Source organism: Mixophyes fleayi (genome assembly GCF_038048845.1).
Source record: "Mixophyes fleayi isolate aMixFle1 chromosome 4 unlocalized genomic scaffold, aMixFle1.hap1 SUPER_4_unloc_3, whole genome shotgun sequence".
NCBI classification, from domain to species: Eukaryota; Metazoa; Chordata; class Amphibia; order Anura; family Limnodynastidae; genus Mixophyes; species Mixophyes fleayi.
Window position 1 is genome coordinate 537273 of NW_027445889.1, and position 18405 is coordinate 555677.

Below are 18405 nucleotides of genomic sequence, written 5' to 3' on the forward strand. Positions count from 1 at the left end.
TGTCATGACCAAGAACAATGATGAGTGGTTCCTGGCAGATAAATGGCTTCTGCACACCATTCAATAAAGAAGCTGGGATGCAATGGTCGCATCCCCTTTCTATGTCTCCCTGAAACCTCATTGACATCATCCCTGTGACTTGTTCCTGAAAGACATAGAGAGGTTAGGTGCCCGACAGGAGCTATTGCTAAGATATACAGGAGGCGTATGGAAATGATTGTTAAATCATATAAGAAGGTGGATAGGTAGATGATGTTGCAATGACATTAAAAGTTCCTGTTGATACAACTATTTACAAGATGTTATATCAATTTTACATCTCACATGTCCTATATAAAAGGAGATCTAATGCTTGCTTCTGCCCGGTTTTGAACTGGGGACCTTTCGTGTGTTAGGCGAATGTGATAACCACTACACTACAGAAACACCAGCTGAGAGCTTTGTTGACCTCTGCCACTGTAATAGAGAGGGATCCTTACTGACATTTAATGATCTGTATCTGGACTCAAATTGATAAAAGATTTTGATTATTTACACTGACTGTCTGAGGGTGTTATCCTACACACATCGAGGTATCCAGGGTCCCCATTTCCTAGTACTTCATTAGGGGTCCATCTTGGATGGTTGGTCACTTAGTAAAATCAGAATCCAGAGATAGTCCTTTCCCACCTTGTGTCTCATTATACCACATAGGTGTAGTATGATTGAATTCTGGTATAATTTCCCAAATTATGGGGTGCCGTTCATTCTGTGTGACATTCAGACATTTTTGTATGTGTCTCACAGTGATTAAAGTGGTTTCCTCGCGCTGGGGAGAAGGACAGGGAATATTGTCGTATTTCGTTTTCATAATTTTTTTATGTTTTCATTTGTTTTTTGTTTCATTTAAGTTTTACTCTTTTATTATTCCGTTGTAGACCTAGTATAGTTACAAGATCAAATTTACTATTGATGTATTGGTGTTAAGGAAGATCTGATCTCAACCTGAACACCCATAGTTGACACTACAGTCAACTAGCTATCTCCCATCACTATATGTGGAAGTGCACAGACACTTACACATTTTGAACACAGCACTCCCATTGAGTGACTAGGAGGGAAATAGCCATAAGAATCAGTTCTTGCCCACTCATTGGAGCCTTTGGCTGTCAGTGCAACCTCTAAGTCGTCTCATAGCAATATGGCTGGTTTCACAACATAGAAAGACAGTGGTGAGGAAGTGTTGATTATGAGACTGACGCTCTACCTACTGTGCTAACGAGGCCGCTTCACTGTATGCACATAACGTTGTACAATGTTCTTCAATTCTTTCTTCACTATTAACTAATTTATAAGAAGATGTTTTGTAATTCATAGTTATGTTTTGCTGCTGCTCTATGGTTAACTAATAAAATTAACCCCTTCCCGCTACAGGATGTAACGGTAATGTCTTGTTCAATTTTAGGCAGGGAGTTATGGCAAGTCACAGATCCCTCTGTCATGACCAAGAACAATGATGAGTGGTTCCTGGCAGATAAATGGCTTCCGCACACCATTCAATAAAGAAGCTGGGATGCAATGGTCGCACCCCCTTTCTATGTCTCCCTGAAACCTCATTGACATCATCCCTGTGACTTGTTCCTGAAAGACATAGAGAGGTTAGGTGCCCGACAGGAGCTATTGCTAAGATATACAGGAGGCGTATGGAAATGATTGTTAAATCATATAAGAAGGTGGATAGGTAGATGATGTTGCAATGACATTAAAAGTTCCTGTTGATACAACTATTTACAAGATGTTATATCAATTTTACATCTCACATGTCCTATATAAAAGGAGATCTAGCGCTTGTTTCTGCCCGGTTTCGAAACTGGGACCTTTCGCGTGTTAGGCGAATGTGATAACCACTACACTACAGAAACACCAGCTGTGAGCTTTGTTGACCTCTGCCACTGTAATAGAGAGGGATCCTTACTGACATTTAATGATCTGTATCTGGACTCAAATTGATAAAAGGATTTGATTATTTACACTGACTGTCTGAGGGTGTTATCCTACAGACATCGAGGTATCCAGGGTCCCCATTTCCTAGTACTTCATTAGGGGTCCATCTTGGATGGTTGGTCACTTAGTAAAATCAGAATCCAGAGATAGTCCTTTCCCACCTTGTGTCTCATTATACCACATAGGTGTAGTATGATTGAATTCTGGTATAATTTCCCAAATTATGGGGTGCCGTTCATTCTGTGTGACATTCAGACATTTTTGTATGTGTCTCACAGTGATTAAAGTGGTTTCCTCACGCTGGGGAGAAGGACAGGGAATATTGTCGTATTTCGTTTTCATAATTTTTTGATCTTTTCATTTGTTTTTTGTTTCATTTAAGATTTACTCTTTTATTATTCCGTTGTAGACCTAGTATAGTTACAAGATCAAATTTACTATTGATGTATTGGTGTTAAGGAAGATCTGATCTCAACCTGAACACCCATAATTGACACTACAGTCAACTAGCTATCTCCCATCACTATATGCGGAAGTGCACAGACACTTACACATTTTGAACACAGCACTCCCATTGAGTGACTAGGAGGGAAATAGCCATATGAATCAGTTCTTGCCCACTCATTGGAGCCTTTGGCTGTCAGTGCAACCTCTAAGTCGTCTCATAGCAATATGGCTGGTTTGACAACATAGAAAGACAGTGGTGAGGAAGTGTTGATTATGAGACTGACGCGCTACCTACTGTGCTAACGAGGCCGCTTCACTGTATGCACATAACATTGAACAATGTTCTTCAATTCTATCTTCACTATAAACTAATTTATAAGAAGATGTTTTGTAATTCATAGTTATGTTTTGCTGCTGCTCTATGGTTAACTAATAAAATTAACCCCTTCCCGCTACAGGATGTAACGGTAATGTCTTGTTCAATTTTAGGCAGGGAGTTACGGCAAGCCACAGATCCCTGTGTCATGACCAAGAACAATGATGAGTGGTTCCTGGCAGATAAATGGCTTCCGCACACCATTCAATAAAGAAGCTGGGATGCAATGGTCACATCCCCTTTCTATGTCTCCCTGAAACCTCATTGACATCATCCCTGTGACTTGTTCCTGAAAGACATAGAGAGGTTAGGTGCCCGACAGGAGCTATTGCTAAGATATACAGGAGGCGTGTAGAAATGATTGTTAAATCATATATGAAGTTGGATAGGTAGATGGTGTTGCAATGACATTAAAATTTCCTGTTGATACAACTATTTACAAGATGTTATATCAATTTTACATCTCACATGTCCTATATAAAAGGAGATCTAATGCTTGTTTCTGCCCGGTTTTAAACTGGGGACCTTTCGCGTTTTAGGCGAATGTGATAACCACTACACTACAGAAACACCAGCTGTGAGCTTTGTTGACCTCTGCCACTGTAATAGAGAGGGATCCTTACTGACATTTAATGATCTGTATCTGGACTCAAATTGATAAAAGGATTTGATTATTTACACTGACTGTCTGAGGGTGTTATCCTACACACATCGAAGTATCCAGGGTCCCCATTTCCTAGTACTTCATTAGGGGTCCATCTTGGATGGTTGGTCACTTAGTAAAATCAGAATCCAGAGATAGTCCTTTCCCACCTTGTGTCTCATTATACCACATAGGTGTAGTATGATTGAATTCTGGTATAATTTCCTAAATTATGGTGTGCCGTTCATTCTGTGTGACATTCAGACATTTTTGTATGTGTCTCACAGTGATTAAAGTGGTTTCCTCACGCTGGGGAGAAGGACAGGGAATATTGTCGTATTTCGTTTTCATAATTTTTTGATCTTTTCATTTGTTTTTTGTTTCATTTAAGATTTACTCTTTTATTATTCCGTTGTAGACCTAGTATAGTTACAAGATCAAATTTACTATTGATGTATTGGTGTTAAGGAAGATCTGATCTCAACCTGAACACCCATAATTGACACTACAGTCAACTAGCTATCTCCCATCACTATATGCGGAAGTGCACAGACACACATTTTGAACACAGCACTCCCATTGAGTGACTAGGAGGGAAATAGCCATATGAATCAGTTCTTGCCCACTCATTGGAGCCTTTGGCTGTCAGTGCAACCTCTAAGTCGTCTCATAGCAATATGGCTGGTTTGACAACATAGAAAGACAGTGGTGAGGAAGTGTTGATTATGAGACTGACGCGCTACCTACTGTGCTAACGAGGCCGCTTCACTGTATGCACATAACATTGAACAATGTTCTTCAATTCTATCTTCACTATTAACTAATTTATAAGAAGATGTTTTGTAATTCATAGTTATGTTTTGCTGCTGCTCTATGGTTAACTAATAAAATTAACCCCTTCCTGCTACAGGATGTAACGGTAATGTCTTGTTCAATTTTAGGCAGGGAGTTACGGCAAGCCACAGATCCCTGTGTCATGACCAAGAACAATGATGAGTGGTTCCTGGCAGATAAATGGCTTCCGCACACCATTCAATAAAGAAGCTGGGATGCAATGGTCACATCCCCTTTCTATGTCTCCCTGAAACCTCATTGACATCATCCCTGTGACTTGTTCCTGAAAGACATAGAGAGGTTAGGTGCCCGACAGGAGCTATTGCTAAGATATACAGGAGGCGTGTAGAAATGATTGTTAAATCATATATGAAGGTGGATAGGTAGATGGTGTTGCAATGACATTAAAATTTCCTGTTGATACAACTATTTACAAGATGTTATATCAATTTTACATCTCACATGTCCTATATAAAAGGAGATCTAATGCTTGTTTCTGCCCGGTTTTAAACTGGGGACCTTTCGCGTTTTAGGCGAATGTGATAACCACTACACTACAGAAACACCAGCTGTGAGCTTTGTTGACCTCTGCCACTGTAATAGAGAGGGATCCTTACTGACATTTAATGATCTGTATCTGGACTCAAATTGATAAAAGGATTTGATTATTTACACTGACTGTCTGAGGGTGTTATCCTACACACATCGAAGTATCCAGGGTCCCCATTTCCTAGTACTTCATTAGGGGTCCATCTTGGATGGTTGGTCACTTAGTAAAATCAGAATCCAGAGATAGTCCTTTCCCACCTTGTGTCTCATTATACTACATAGGTGTAGTATGATTTAATTCTGGTATAAATTTCTAAATTATGGGGTGCCGTTCATTCTATGTGACATTTAGACATTTTTGTATGTGTCTCACAGTGATTAAAGTGGTTTCCTGACGCTGGGGAGAAGGACAGGAAATATTGTCGTATTTCGTTTTCATAATTTTTTGATCTTTTCATTTGTTTTTTGTTTCATTTAAGTTTTACTCTTTTATTATTACGTTGTAGACCTAGTATAGTTACAAGATCAAATTTACTATTGATGTATTGGTGTTAAGGAAGATCTGATCTCAACCTGAACACCCATAGTTGACACTACAGTCAACTAGCTATCTCCCATCACTATATGCGGAAGTGCACAGACACTTACACATTTAGAACACAGCACTCCCATTGAGTGACTAGGAGGGAAATAGCCATATGAATCAGTTCTTGCCCACTCATTGGAGACTTTGGCTGTCAGTGCAACCTCTAAGTCGTCTCATAGCAATATGGCTGGTTTGACAACATAGAAAGACAGTGGTGAGGAAGTGTTGATTATGAGACTGACGCGCTACCTACTGTGCTAACGAGGCCGCTTCACTGTATGCACATAACGTTGAACAATGTTTTTCAATTCTATCTTCACTATTAACTTATTTATAAGAAGATGTTTTGTTATTCATAGTTATGTTTTGCTGCTGCTCTATGGTTAACTAATAAAATTAACCCCTTCCCGCTACAGGATGTAACGGTAATGTCTTGTTCAATTTTAGGCAGGGAGTTACGGCAAGTCACAGATCCCTGTGTCATGACCAAGAACAATGATGAGTGGTTCCTGGTAGATAAATGGCTTCCGCACACCATTCAATAAAGAAGCTGGGATGCAATGGTCGCATCCCCTTTCTATGTCTCCCTGAAACCTCATTGACATCATCCCTGTGACTTGTTCCTGAAAGACATAGAGAGGTTAGGTGCCCGACAGGAGCTATTGCTAAGATATACAGGAGGCGTATGGAAATGATTGTTAAATCATATATGAAGGTGGATAGGTAGATGGTGTTGCAATGACATTAAAAGTTCCTGTTGATACAACTATTTACAAGATGTTATATCAATTTTACATCTCACATGTCCTATATAAAAGGAGATCTAACGGTTGTTTCTGCCTGGTTTTGAACCAGGGACCTTTTGCGTGTTAGGCGAATGTGATAACCACTACACTACAGAAACACCAGCTGTGAGCTTTGGTGACCTTTGCCACTGTAATAGAGAAGGATCCTTACTGACATTTAATGATCTGTATCTGGACTCAAATTGATAAAAGGATTTGATTATTTACACTGACTGTCTGAGGGTGTTATCCTACACACATCAAGGTATCCAGGGTCCCCATTTCCTAGTACTTCATTAGGGGTCCATCCTGGATGGTTGGTCACTTAGTAAAATCAGAATCCAGAGATAGTCCTTTCCCACCTTGTGTCTCATTATACTACATAGGTGTAGTATGATTGAATTCTGGTATAATTTCCTAAATTATGGGGTGCCGTTCATTCTGTGTGACATTCAGACATTTTTGGATGTGTCTCACAGTGATTAAAGTGGTTTCCTCACGCTGGGGAGAAGGACAGGGAATATTGTTGTATTTCGTTTTCATAATTTTTTGATCTTTTCATTTGTTTTTTGTTTCATTTAAGTTTTACTCTTTTATTATTCCGTTGTAGACCTAGTATAGTTACAAGATCAAATTTACTATTGATGTATTGGTGTTAAGGAAGATCTTATCTCAACCTGAACACCCATAGTTGACACTACAGTCAACTAGCTATCTCCCATCACTATATGCGGAAGTGCACCGACACTTACACGTTTTGAACACAGCACTCCCATTGAGTGACTAGGAGGGAAATAGCCATATGAATCAGTTCTTGCCCACTCATTGGAGCCTTTGGCTGTCAGTGCAACCTCTATGTCGTCTCATAGCAATATGGCTGGTTTGACAACATTGAAAGACAGTGGTGAGGAAGTGTTGATTATAAGACTGACGCGCTACCTACTGTGCTAACGAGGCCGCTTCACTGTATGCACATAACGTTGAACAATGTTCTTCAATTCTATCTTTACTATTAACTTATTTATAAGAAGATGTTTTGTAATTCATAGTTATGTTTTGCTGCTGCTCTATGGTTAACTAATAAAATGAACCCCTTCCCGCTACAGGATGTAACGGTAATGTCTTGTTCAATTTTAGGCAGGGAGTTACAGCAAGTCACAGATCCCTGTGTCATGACCAAGAACAATGATGAGTGGTTCCTGGCAGATAAATGGCTTCCGCACACCATTCAATAAAGAAGCTGGGATGCAATGGTCGCATCCCCTTTCTATGTCTCCCTGAAACCTCATTGACATCATCCCTCTGACTTGTTCCTGAAAGACATAGAGAGGTTAGGTGCCCGACAGGAGCTATTGCTAAGATATACAGGAGGCGTATGGAAATGATTGTTAAATCATATATGAAGGTGGATAGGTAGATGGTGTTGTAATGACATTAAAAGTTCCTGTTGATACAACTATTTACAAGATGTTATATCAATTTTACATCTCACATGTCCTATATAAAAGGAGATCTAATGCTTGTTTCTGCCTGGTTTTGAACCAGGGACCTTTTGCGTGTTAGGCAAATGTGATAACCACTACACTACAGAAACACCAGCTGTGAGTTTTGGTGACCTCTGCCACTGTAATAGAGAGGGATCCTTACTGACATTTAATGATCTGTATCTGGACTCAAATTGATAAAAGGATTTGATTATTTACACTGACTGTCTGAGGGTGTTATCCTACACACATCGAAGTATCCAGGGTCCCCATTTCCTAGTACTTCATTAGGGGTCCATCTTGGATGGTTGGTCACTTAGTAAAATCAGAATCCAGAGATAGTCCTTTCCCACCTTGTGTCTCATTATACCACATAGGTGTAGTATGATTGAATTCTGGTATAATTTCCTAAATTATGGGGTGCCGTTCATTCTGTGTGGCATTCAGAAATTTTTGTATGTGTCTCACAGTGATTAAAGTGGTTTCCTCACGCTGGGGAGAAGGACAGGGAATATTGTCGTATTTCGTTTTCATAATTTTTTGATCTTTTCATTTGTTTTTTGTTTCATTTAAGTTTTACTCTTTTATTATTCCGTTGTAGACCTAGTATAGTTACAAGATCAAATTTACTATTGATGTATTGGTGTTAAGGAAGATCTGATCTCAACCTGAACACCCATAGTTGACACTACAGTCAACTAGCTATCTCCCATCACTATATGCGGAAGTGCACAGACACTTACACATTTTGAACACAGCACTCCCATTGAGTGACTAGGAGGGAAATAGCCATATGAATCAGTTCTTGCCCACTCATTGGAGCCTTTGGCTGTCAGTGCAACCTCTAAGTCGTCTCATAGCAATATGGCTGGTTTGACAACATAGAAAGACAGTGGTGAGGAAGTGTTGATTATGAGACTGACGCGCTACCTACTGTGCTAACGAGGCCGCTTCACTGTATGCACATAACGTTGAACAATGTTCTTCAATTCTATCTTCACTATTAACTAATTTATAAGAAGATGTTTTGTAATTCATAGTTATGTTTTGCTGCTGCTCTATGGTTAACTAATAAAATTAACCCCTTCCCGCTACTGGATGTAACGGTAATGTCTTGTTCAATTTTAGGCAGGGAGTTACGGCAAGTCACAGATCCCTGTGTCATGACCAAGAACAATGATGAGTGGTTCCTGGCAGATAAATGGCTTCCGCACACCATTCAATAAAGAAGCTGGGATGCAATGGTCGCATCCCCTTTCTATGTCTCCCTGAAACCTCATTGACATCATCCCTGTGACTTGTTCCTGAAAGACATAGAGAGGTTAGGTGCCCGACAGGAGCTATTGCTAAGATATACAGGAGGCGTATGGAAATAATTGTTAAATCATATATGAAGGTGGATAGGTAGATGGTGTTGTAATGACATTAAAAGTTCCTGTTGATACAACTATTTACAAGATGTTATATCAATTTTACATCTCACATGTCCTATATAAAAGGAGATCTAATGCTTGTTTCTGCCCGGTTTTGAACCAGGCACCTTTCGCGTGTTAGGCGAATGTGATAACCACTACATTACAGAAACACCAGCTGTGAGCTTTGTTGACCTCTGCCACTGTAATAGAGAGGGATCCTTACTGACATTTAATGATCTGTATCTGGACTCAAATTGATAAAAGGATTTGATTATTTACACTGAATGTCTGAGGGTGTTATCCTACACACATCGAGGTATCCAGGGTCCCCATTTCCTAGTACTTCATTAGGGGTCCATCTTGGATGGTTGGTCACTTAGTAAAATCAGAATCCAGAGATAGTCCTTTCCCACCTTGTGTCTCATTATACCACATAGGTGTAGTACGATTGAATTCTGGTATAATTTCCTAAATTATGGGGTGCCGTTCATTCTGTGTGACATTCAGACATTTTTGTATGTGTCTCACAGTGATTAAAGTGGTTTCCTCACGCTGGGGAGAAGGACAGGGAATATTGTCATATTTTGTTTTCATAATTTTTTGATCTTTTCATTTGTTTTTTGTTTCATTTAAGTTTTACTCTTTTATTATTCCGTTGTAGACCTAGTATAGTTACAAGATCAAATTTATTATTGATGTATTGGTGTTAAGGAAGATCTGATTTCAACCTGAACACCCATAGTTGACACTACAGTCAACTAGCTATCTAACATCACTATATGTGGAAGTGCACAGACACTTACACATTTTGAACACAGCACTCCCATTGAGTGACTAGGAGGGAAATAGCCATATGAATCAGTTCTTGCCCACTCATTGGAGCCTTTGGCTGTCAGTGCAACCTCTAAGTCGTCTCATAGCAATATGGCTGGTTTGACAACATAGAAAGACAGTGTTGAGGAAGTGTTGATTATGAGACTGACGCGCTACCTACTGTGCTAACGAGGCCGCTTCACTGTATGCACATAACGTTGAACAATGTTCTTCAATTCTATCTTCACTATTAACTAATTTATAAGAAGATGTTTTGTAATTCATAGTTATGTTTTGCTGCTGCTCTATGGTTAACTAATAAAATTAACCCCTTCCCGCTACAGGATGTAACGGTAATGTCTTGTTCAATTTTAGGCAGGGAGTTACGGCAAGTCACAGATGCCTGTGTCATGACCAAGAACAATGATGAATGGTTCCTGGCAGAAAAATGGCTTCCGCACACCATTCAATAAAGAAGCTGGGATGCAATGGTCGCATCCCCTTTCTATGTCTCCCTGAAACCTCATTGACATCATCCCTGTGACTTGTTCCTGAAAGACATAGAGAGGTTAGGTGCCCGACAGGAGCTATTGCTAAGATATACAGGAGGCGTATGGAAATGATTGTTAAATCATATATGAAGGTGGATAGGTAGATGGTGTTGTAATGACATTAAAAGTTCCTGTTGATACAACTATTTACAAGATGTTATATCAATTTTACATCTCACATGTCCTATATAAAAGGAGATCTAACACTTGTTTCTGCCTGGTTTTGAACCAGGGACCTTTCGCGTGTTACGCGAATGTGATAACCACTACACTACAGAAACACCAGCTGTGAGCTTTTGGTGACCTTTGCCACTGTAATAGAGAGGGATCCTTACTGACATTTAATGATCTGTATCTGGACTCAAATTGATAAAAGGATTTGATTATTTACACTGACTGTCTGAGGGTGTTATCCTACACACATCGAGGTATCCAGGGTCCCCATTTCCTAGTACTTCATTAGGGGTCCATCTTGGATGGTTGGTCACTTAGTAAAATCAGAATCCAGAGATAGTCCTTTCCCACCTTGTGTCTCATTATACCACATAGGTGTAGTATGATTGAATTCTGGTATAATTTCCTAAATTATGGTGTGCCGTTCATTCTGTGTGACATTCAGACATTTTTGTATGTGTCTCACAGTGATTAAAGTGGTTTCCTCACGCTGGGGAGAAGGACAGGGAATATTGTCGTATTTCGTTTTCATAATTTTTTGATCTTTTCATTTGTTTTTTGTTTCATTTAAGTTTTACTCTTTTATTATTCCGTTGTAGACCTAGTATAGTTACAAGATCAAATTTACTATTGATGTATTGGTGTTAAGGAAGATCTGATCTCAACCTGAACACCCATAGTTGACACTACAGTCAACTAGCTTTCTCCCATCACTATATGCGGAAGTGCACAGACACTTACACATTTTGAACACAGCACTCCCATTGAGTGACTAGGAGGGAAATAGCCATATGAATCAGTTCTTGCCCACTCATTGGAGCCTTTGGCTGTCAGTGCAACCTCTAAGTCGTCTCATAGCAATATGGCTAGTTTGACAACATAGAAAGAGAGTGGTGAGGAAGTGTTGATTATGAGACTGACGCGCTACCTACTGTGCTAACGAGGCCGCTTCACTGTATGCACATAACGTTGAACAATGTTCTTCAATTCTATCTTTACTATTAACTTATTTATAAGAAGATGTTTTGTAATTCATAGTTATGTTTTGCTGCTGCTCTATGGTTAACTAATAAAATTAACCCCTTCCCGCTACAGGATGTAACGGTAATGTCTTGTTCAATTTTAGGCAGGGAGTTACGGCAAGTCACCGATCCCTGTGTCATGACCAAGAACAATGATGAGTGGTTCCTGGCAGATAAATGGCTTCCGCACACCATTCAATAAAGAAGCTGGGATGCAATGGTCGCATCCCCTTTCTATGTCTCCCTGAAACCTTATTGAAATCATCCCTGTGACTTGTTCCTGAAAGACATAGAGAGGTTAGGTGCCCGACAGGAGCTATTGCTAAGATATACTGGAGGCGTATGGAAATGATTGTTAAATCATATATGAAGGTGGATAGGTAGATGGTGTTGTAATGACATTAAAAGTTCCTGTTGATACAACTATTTACAAGATGTTATATCAATTTTACATCTCACATGTCCTATATAAAAGGAGATCTAATGCTTGTTTCTGCCCGGTTTTGAACCGGGCACCTTTCGCGTGTTAGGTGAATGTGATAACCACTACATTACAGACACACCAGCTGTGAGCTTTGTTGACCTCTGCCACTGTAATAGAGAGGGATCCTTACTGACATTTAATGATCTGTATCTGGACTCAAATTGATAAAAGGATTTGATTATTTACACTGACTGTCTGAGGGTGTTATCCTACACACATCGAGGTATCCAGGGTCCCCATTTCCTAGTCCTTCATTAGGGGTCCATCTTGGATGGTTGGTCACTTAGTAAAATCAGAATCCAGAGATAGTCCTTACCCACCTTGTGTCTCATTATACCACATAGGTGTAGTATGATTGAATTCTGGTATAATTTCCTAAATTATGGGGTGCCGTTCATTCTGTGTGACATTCAGACATTTTTGTATGTGTCTCACAGTTATTAAAGTGGTTTCCTCACGCTGGGGAGAAGGACAGGGAATATTGTCGTATTTCGTTTTCATAATTTTTTGATCTTTTCATTTGTTTTTTGTTTCATTTAAGTTTTACTCTTTTATTATTCTGTTGTAGACCTAGTATAGTTACAAGATCAAATTTACTATTGATGTATTGGTGTTAAGGAAGATCTGATCTCAACCTGAACACCCATAGTTGACACTACAGTCAACTAGCTATCTCCCATCACTATATGCGGAAGTGCACAGACACTTACACATTTTGAACACAGCACTCCCATTGAGTGACTGGGAGGGAAATAGCCATATGAATCAGTTCTTGCCCACTCATTGGTGCCTTTGGCTGTCAGTGCAACCTCTAAGTCGTCTCATAGCAATATGGCTGGTTTGACAACATAGAAAGACAGTGTTGAGAAAGTGTTGATTATGAGACTGACGCGCTACCTACTGTGCTAACGAGGCCGTTTCACTGTATGCACATAACGTTGAACAATGTTCTTCAATTCTATCTTCACTATTAACTAATTTATAAGAAGATGTTTTGTAATTCATAGTTATGTTTTGCTGCTGCTCTATGGTTAACTAATAAAATTAACCCCTTCCCGCTACAGGATGTAACGGTAATGTCTTGTTCAATTTTAGGCAGGGAGTTACGGCAAGTCACAGATGCCTGTGTCATGACCAAGAACAATGATGAATGGTTCCTGGCAGATAAATGGCTTCCGCACACCATTCAATAAAGAAGCTGGGATGCAATGGTCGCATCCCCTTTCTATGTCTCCCTGAAACCTCATTGACATCATCCCTGTGACTTGTTCCTGAAAGACATAGAGAGGTTAGGTGCCCGACAGGAGCTATTGCTAAGATATACAGGAGGCGTATGGAAATGATTGTTAAATCATATATGAAGGTGGATAGGTAGATGGTGTTGTAATGACATTAAGAGTTCCTGTTGATACAACTATTTACAAGATGTTATATCAATTTTACATCTCACATGTCCTATATAAAAGGAGATCAAATGCTTGTTTCTGCCCGGTTTTGAACCGGGGACCTTTCGCGTGTTAGGCGAATGTGATAACCACTACACTACAGAAACACCAGCTGTGAGCTTTGTTGACCTTTGCCACTGTAATAGAGAGGGATCCTTACTGACATTTAATGATCTGTATCTGGACTCAAATTGATAAAAGGATTTGATTATTTACACTGACTGTCTGAGGGTGTTATCCTACACACATCGAGGTATCCAGGGTCCCCATTTCCTAGTACTTCATTAGGGGTCCATCTTGGATGGTTGGTCACTTAGTAAAATCAGAATCCAGAGATAGTCCTTTCCCACCTTATGTCTCATTATAACACATAGGTGTAGTATGATTGAATTCTGGTATAATTTCCTAAATTATGGGGTGCCGTTCATTCTGTGTGACATTCAGACATTTTTGTATGTGTCTCACAGTGATTAAAGTGGTTTCCTCACGCTGGGGAGAAGGACAGGGAATATTGTCGTATTTCGTTTTCATAATTTTTTGATCTTTTCATTTGTTTTTTGTTTCATTTAAATTTTACTCTTCTATTATTCTGTTGTAGACCTAGTATAGTTACAAGATCAAATTTACTATTGATGTATTGGTGTTAAGGAAGATCTGATCTCAACCTGAACACCCATAGTTGACACTACAGTCAACTAGCTATCTCCCATCACTATATGCGTAAGTGCACAGACACTTACACATTTTGAACACAGCACTCCCATTGAGTGACTAGGAGGGAAATAGCCATATGAATCAGTTCTTGCCCACTCATTGGAGCCTTTGGCTGTCAGTGCAACCTCTACGTCGTCTCATAGCAATATGGCTGGTTTGACAACATAGAAAGACAGTGGTGAGGAAGTGTTGATTATGAGACTGACGCGCTACCTACTGTGCTAACGAGGCCGCTTCACTGTATGCACATAACGTTGAACAATGTTCTTCAATTCTATCTTCACTATTAACTTATTTATAAGAAGATGTTTTCTAATTCATAGTTATGTTTTGCTGCTGCTCTATGGTTAACTAATAAAATTAACCCCTTCCCGCTACAGGATGTAACGGTAATGTCTTGTTCAATTTTAGGCAGGGAGTTACGGCAAGTCACAGATCCCTGTGTCATGACCAAGAACAATGATGAGTGGTTCCTGGCAGATAAATGGCTTCCGCACACCATTCAATAAAGAAGCTGGGATGCAATGGTCGCATCCCCTTTCTATGTCTCCCTGAAACCTCATTGACATCATCCCTGTGACTTGTTCCTGAAAGACATAGAGAGGTTAGGTGCCCTACAGGAGCTATTGCTAAGATATACAGGAGGCGTATGGAAATGATTGTTAAATCATATAAGAAGGTGGATAGGTAGATGATGTTGCAATGACATTAAAAGTTCCTGTTGATACAACTATTTACAAGATGTTATATCAATTTTACATCTCACATGTCCTATATAAAAGGAGATCTAACACTTATTTCTGCCCGGTTTCGAACCGGGGACCTTTCGCGTGTTAGGCGAATGTGATAACCACTACACTACAGAAACACCAGCTGTGAGAATTGTTGACCTCTGCCACTGTAATAGAAAAGTATCCTTACTGACATTTAATGATCTGTATCTGGACTCAAATTGATAAAAGGATTTGATTATTTACACTGACTGTCTGAGGGTGTTATCCTACACACATCGAGGTATCCAGGGTCCCCATTTCCTAGTACTTCATTAGGGGTCCATCTTGGATGGTTGGTAACTTAGTAAAATCAGAATCCAGAGATAGTCCTTACCCACCTTGTGTCTCAATATACCACATAGGTATAGTATGATTGAATTCTGGTATAATTTCCTAAATTATGGGGTGCCGTTCATTCCGTGTGACATTCAGACATTTTTGTATGTGTCTCTAAGTGATTAAAGTGATTTCCTCACGCTGAGGAGAAGGACAGGGAATATTGTCGTATTTCGTTTTCATAATTTTTTGATCTTTTCATTTGTTTTTTGTTTCATTTAAGTTTTACTATTTTATTATTCCGTTGTAGACCTAGTATAGTTACAAGATCAAATTTGCTATTGATGTATTGGTGTTAAGGAAGATCTGATCTCAACCTGAACACCCATAGTTGACACTACAGTCAACTAGCTATCTCCCATCACTATATGCGGAAGTGCACAGACACTTAAACATTTTGAACACAGCACTCCCATTGAGTGACTAGGAGGGAAATAGCCATATGAAACAGTTCTTGCCCAGTCATTGGAGCCTTTTGCTGTCAGTGCAACCTCTAAGTCGTCTCATAGCAATATGGCTGGTTTGACAACATAGAAAGACAGTGGTGAGGAAGTGTTGATTATGAGACTGACGCGCTACCTACAGTGCTAACGAGGCCGCTTCACTGTATGCACATAACGTTGAACAATGTTCTTTAATTCTATCTTCACTATTAACTAATTTATAAGAAGATGTTTTGTAATTCATAGTTATGTTTTGCTGCTGCTCTATGGTTAACTAATAAAATTAACCCCTTCCCGCTACAGGATGTAACGGTAATGTCTTGTTCAATTTTAGGCAGGGAGTTACGGCAAGTCACAGATCCCTGTGTCATGACCAAGAACAATGATGAGTGGTTCCTGGCAGATAAATGGCTTCCGCACACCATTCAATAAAGAAGCTGGGATGCAATGGTCGCATCCCCTTTCTATGTCTCTCTGAAACCTCATTGACATCATCCCTGTGACTTGTTCCTGAAAGACATAGAGAGGTTAGGTGCCCGACAGGAGCTTCTGCTAAGATATACAGGAGGCGTATGGAAATGATTCTTAAATCATATATGAAGGTGGATAGGTAGATGGTGTTGCAATGACATTAAAAGTTCCCGTTGATACAACTATTTACAAGATGTTATATCAATTTTACATCTCACATGTCCTATATCAAAGGAGATCTAGCGCTTGTTTTACCCTGGTTTCGAAACGTGGACCTTTAGGGTGTTAGGTGAATGTGATAACCACTACACTACAGAAACACCAGCTGTGAGCTTGGTTGACCTCTGCCACTGTAATAGAGAGGGATCCTTACTGACATTTAATGATCTGTATCTGGACTCAAATTGATAAAAGGATTTGATTATTTACACTGACTGTCTGAGGGTGTTATCCTACACACATCGAGGTATCCAGGGTCCCCATTTCCTAGTACTTTATTAGGGGTCCATCTTGGATGGTTGGTCACTTAGTAAAATCAGAATCCAGAGATAGTCCTTTCCCACCTTGTGTCTCATTATACCACATAGGTGTAGTATGATTGAATTCTGGTATAATTTCCTAAATTATGGGGTGCCGTTCATTCTGTGTGACATTCAGACATTTCTGTATGTGTCTCACAGTGATTAAAGTGGTTTCCTCACGCTGGGGAGAAGGACAGGGAATATTGTCGTATTTCGTTTTCATAATTTTTTGATCTTTTCATTTGTTTTTTGTTTCATTTAAGTTTTACTCTTTTATTATTCTGTTGTAGACCTAGTATAGTTACAAGATCAAATTTACTATTGATGTATTGGTGTTAAGGAAGATCTGATCTCAACCTGAACACCCATAGTTGACACTACAGTCAACTAGCTATCTCCCATCACTATATGCGGAAGTGCACAGACACTTACACATTTTGAACACAGCACTCCCATTGAGTGACTAGGAGGGAAATAGCCATATGAATCAGTTCTTGCTCACTCATTGAAGCCTTTGGCTGTCAGTGCAACCTCTAAGTCGTCTCATAGCAATATGGCTGGTTTAACAACATAGAAAGACAGTGGTGAGGAAGTGTTGATTATGAGACTGACGCGCTACCTACTGTGCTAACGAGGCCGCTTCACTGTATGCACATAACGTTGAACAATGTTCTTCAATTGTATCTTCACTATTAACTAATTTTTAAGAAGATGTTTTGTAATTCATAGTTATGTTTTGCTGCTGCTCTATGGTTAACTAATAAAATTAACCCCTTCCCGCTACAGGATGTAACGGTAATGTCTTGTTCAATTTTAGGCAGGGAGTTACGGCAAGTCACAGATGCCTGTGTCATGACCAAGAACAATGATGAGTGGTTCCTGGCAGATAAATGGCTTCCGCACACCATTCAATAAAGAAGCTGGGATGCAATGGTCGCATCCCCTTTCTATGTCTCCCTGAAACCTCATTGACATCATCCCTGTGACTTGTTTCTGAAAGACATAGAGAGGTTAGGTGCCCGACAGGAGCTATTGCTAAGATATACAGGAGGCGTATGGAAATGATTGTTAAATCATATATGAAGGTGGATAGGTAGATGGTGTTGCAATGACATTAAAAGTTCCCGTTGTTACAACTATTTACAAGATGTTATATCAATTCTACATCTCACATGTCCTATATAAAAGGAGATCTACTTCTTGTTTCTGTCCGGTTTTGAACCGGGGACTCTTCGCGTGTTAGGCGAATGTGATAACCACTACACTACAGAAACACCAGCTGTGAGATTTGTTGACCTCTGCCACTGTAATAGAGAGGGATCCTTACTGACATTTAATGACCTGTATCTGGACTCAAATTGATAAAAGGATTTGATTATTTACACTGACTGTCTGAGGGTGTTATCCTACACACATCGAGGTATCCAGGGTCCCCATTTCCTAGTACTTCATTAGGGGTCCATCTTGGATGGTTGGTCACTTAGTAAAATCAGAATCCAGAGATAGTCCTTTCCCACCTTATGTCTCATTATACCACATAGGTGTAGTATGATTGA

General features: G+C 39.6%; 7 non-coding genes across 7 annotated transcripts; all 7 read right to left on the reverse strand.

Annotated features, from left to right (window-relative positions):
- Positions 1-3303: 3303 nt before the first annotated feature.
- TRNAF-AAA (transfer RNA phenylalanine (anticodon AAA)) lies at positions 3304-3376 on the reverse strand. Its single transcript has one exon. It is a non-coding gene; the product is annotated as a tRNA-Phe (tRNA).
- A 1398-nt stretch (positions 3377-4774) lies between these two features.
- TRNAF-AAA (transfer RNA phenylalanine (anticodon AAA)) lies at positions 4775-4847 on the reverse strand. Its single transcript has one exon. It is a non-coding gene; the product is annotated as a tRNA-Phe (tRNA).
- A 1402-nt stretch (positions 4848-6249) lies between these two features.
- On the reverse strand, positions 6250-6322 carry TRNAV-AAC (transfer RNA valine (anticodon AAC)). Its single transcript has one exon. It is a non-coding gene; the product is annotated as a tRNA-Val (tRNA).
- Positions 6323-7724: 1402 nt separating this feature from the next.
- On the reverse strand, positions 7725-7797 carry TRNAV-AAC (transfer RNA valine (anticodon AAC)). The gene has a single exon. It is a non-coding gene; the product is annotated as a tRNA-Val (tRNA).
- Positions 7798-10674: 2877 nt separating this feature from the next.
- Positions 10675-10747, reverse strand: TRNAV-AAC (transfer RNA valine (anticodon AAC)). The gene has a single exon. It is a non-coding gene; the product is annotated as a tRNA-Val (tRNA).
- A 2878-nt stretch (positions 10748-13625) lies between these two features.
- TRNAV-AAC (transfer RNA valine (anticodon AAC)) lies at positions 13626-13698 on the reverse strand. Its single transcript has one exon. It is a non-coding gene; the product is annotated as a tRNA-Val (tRNA).
- Positions 13699-15100: 1402 nt separating this feature from the next.
- TRNAV-AAC (transfer RNA valine (anticodon AAC)) lies at positions 15101-15173 on the reverse strand. The gene has a single exon. It is a non-coding gene; the product is annotated as a tRNA-Val (tRNA).
- Between the last annotated feature and the right edge of the window lie 3232 nt (positions 15174-18405).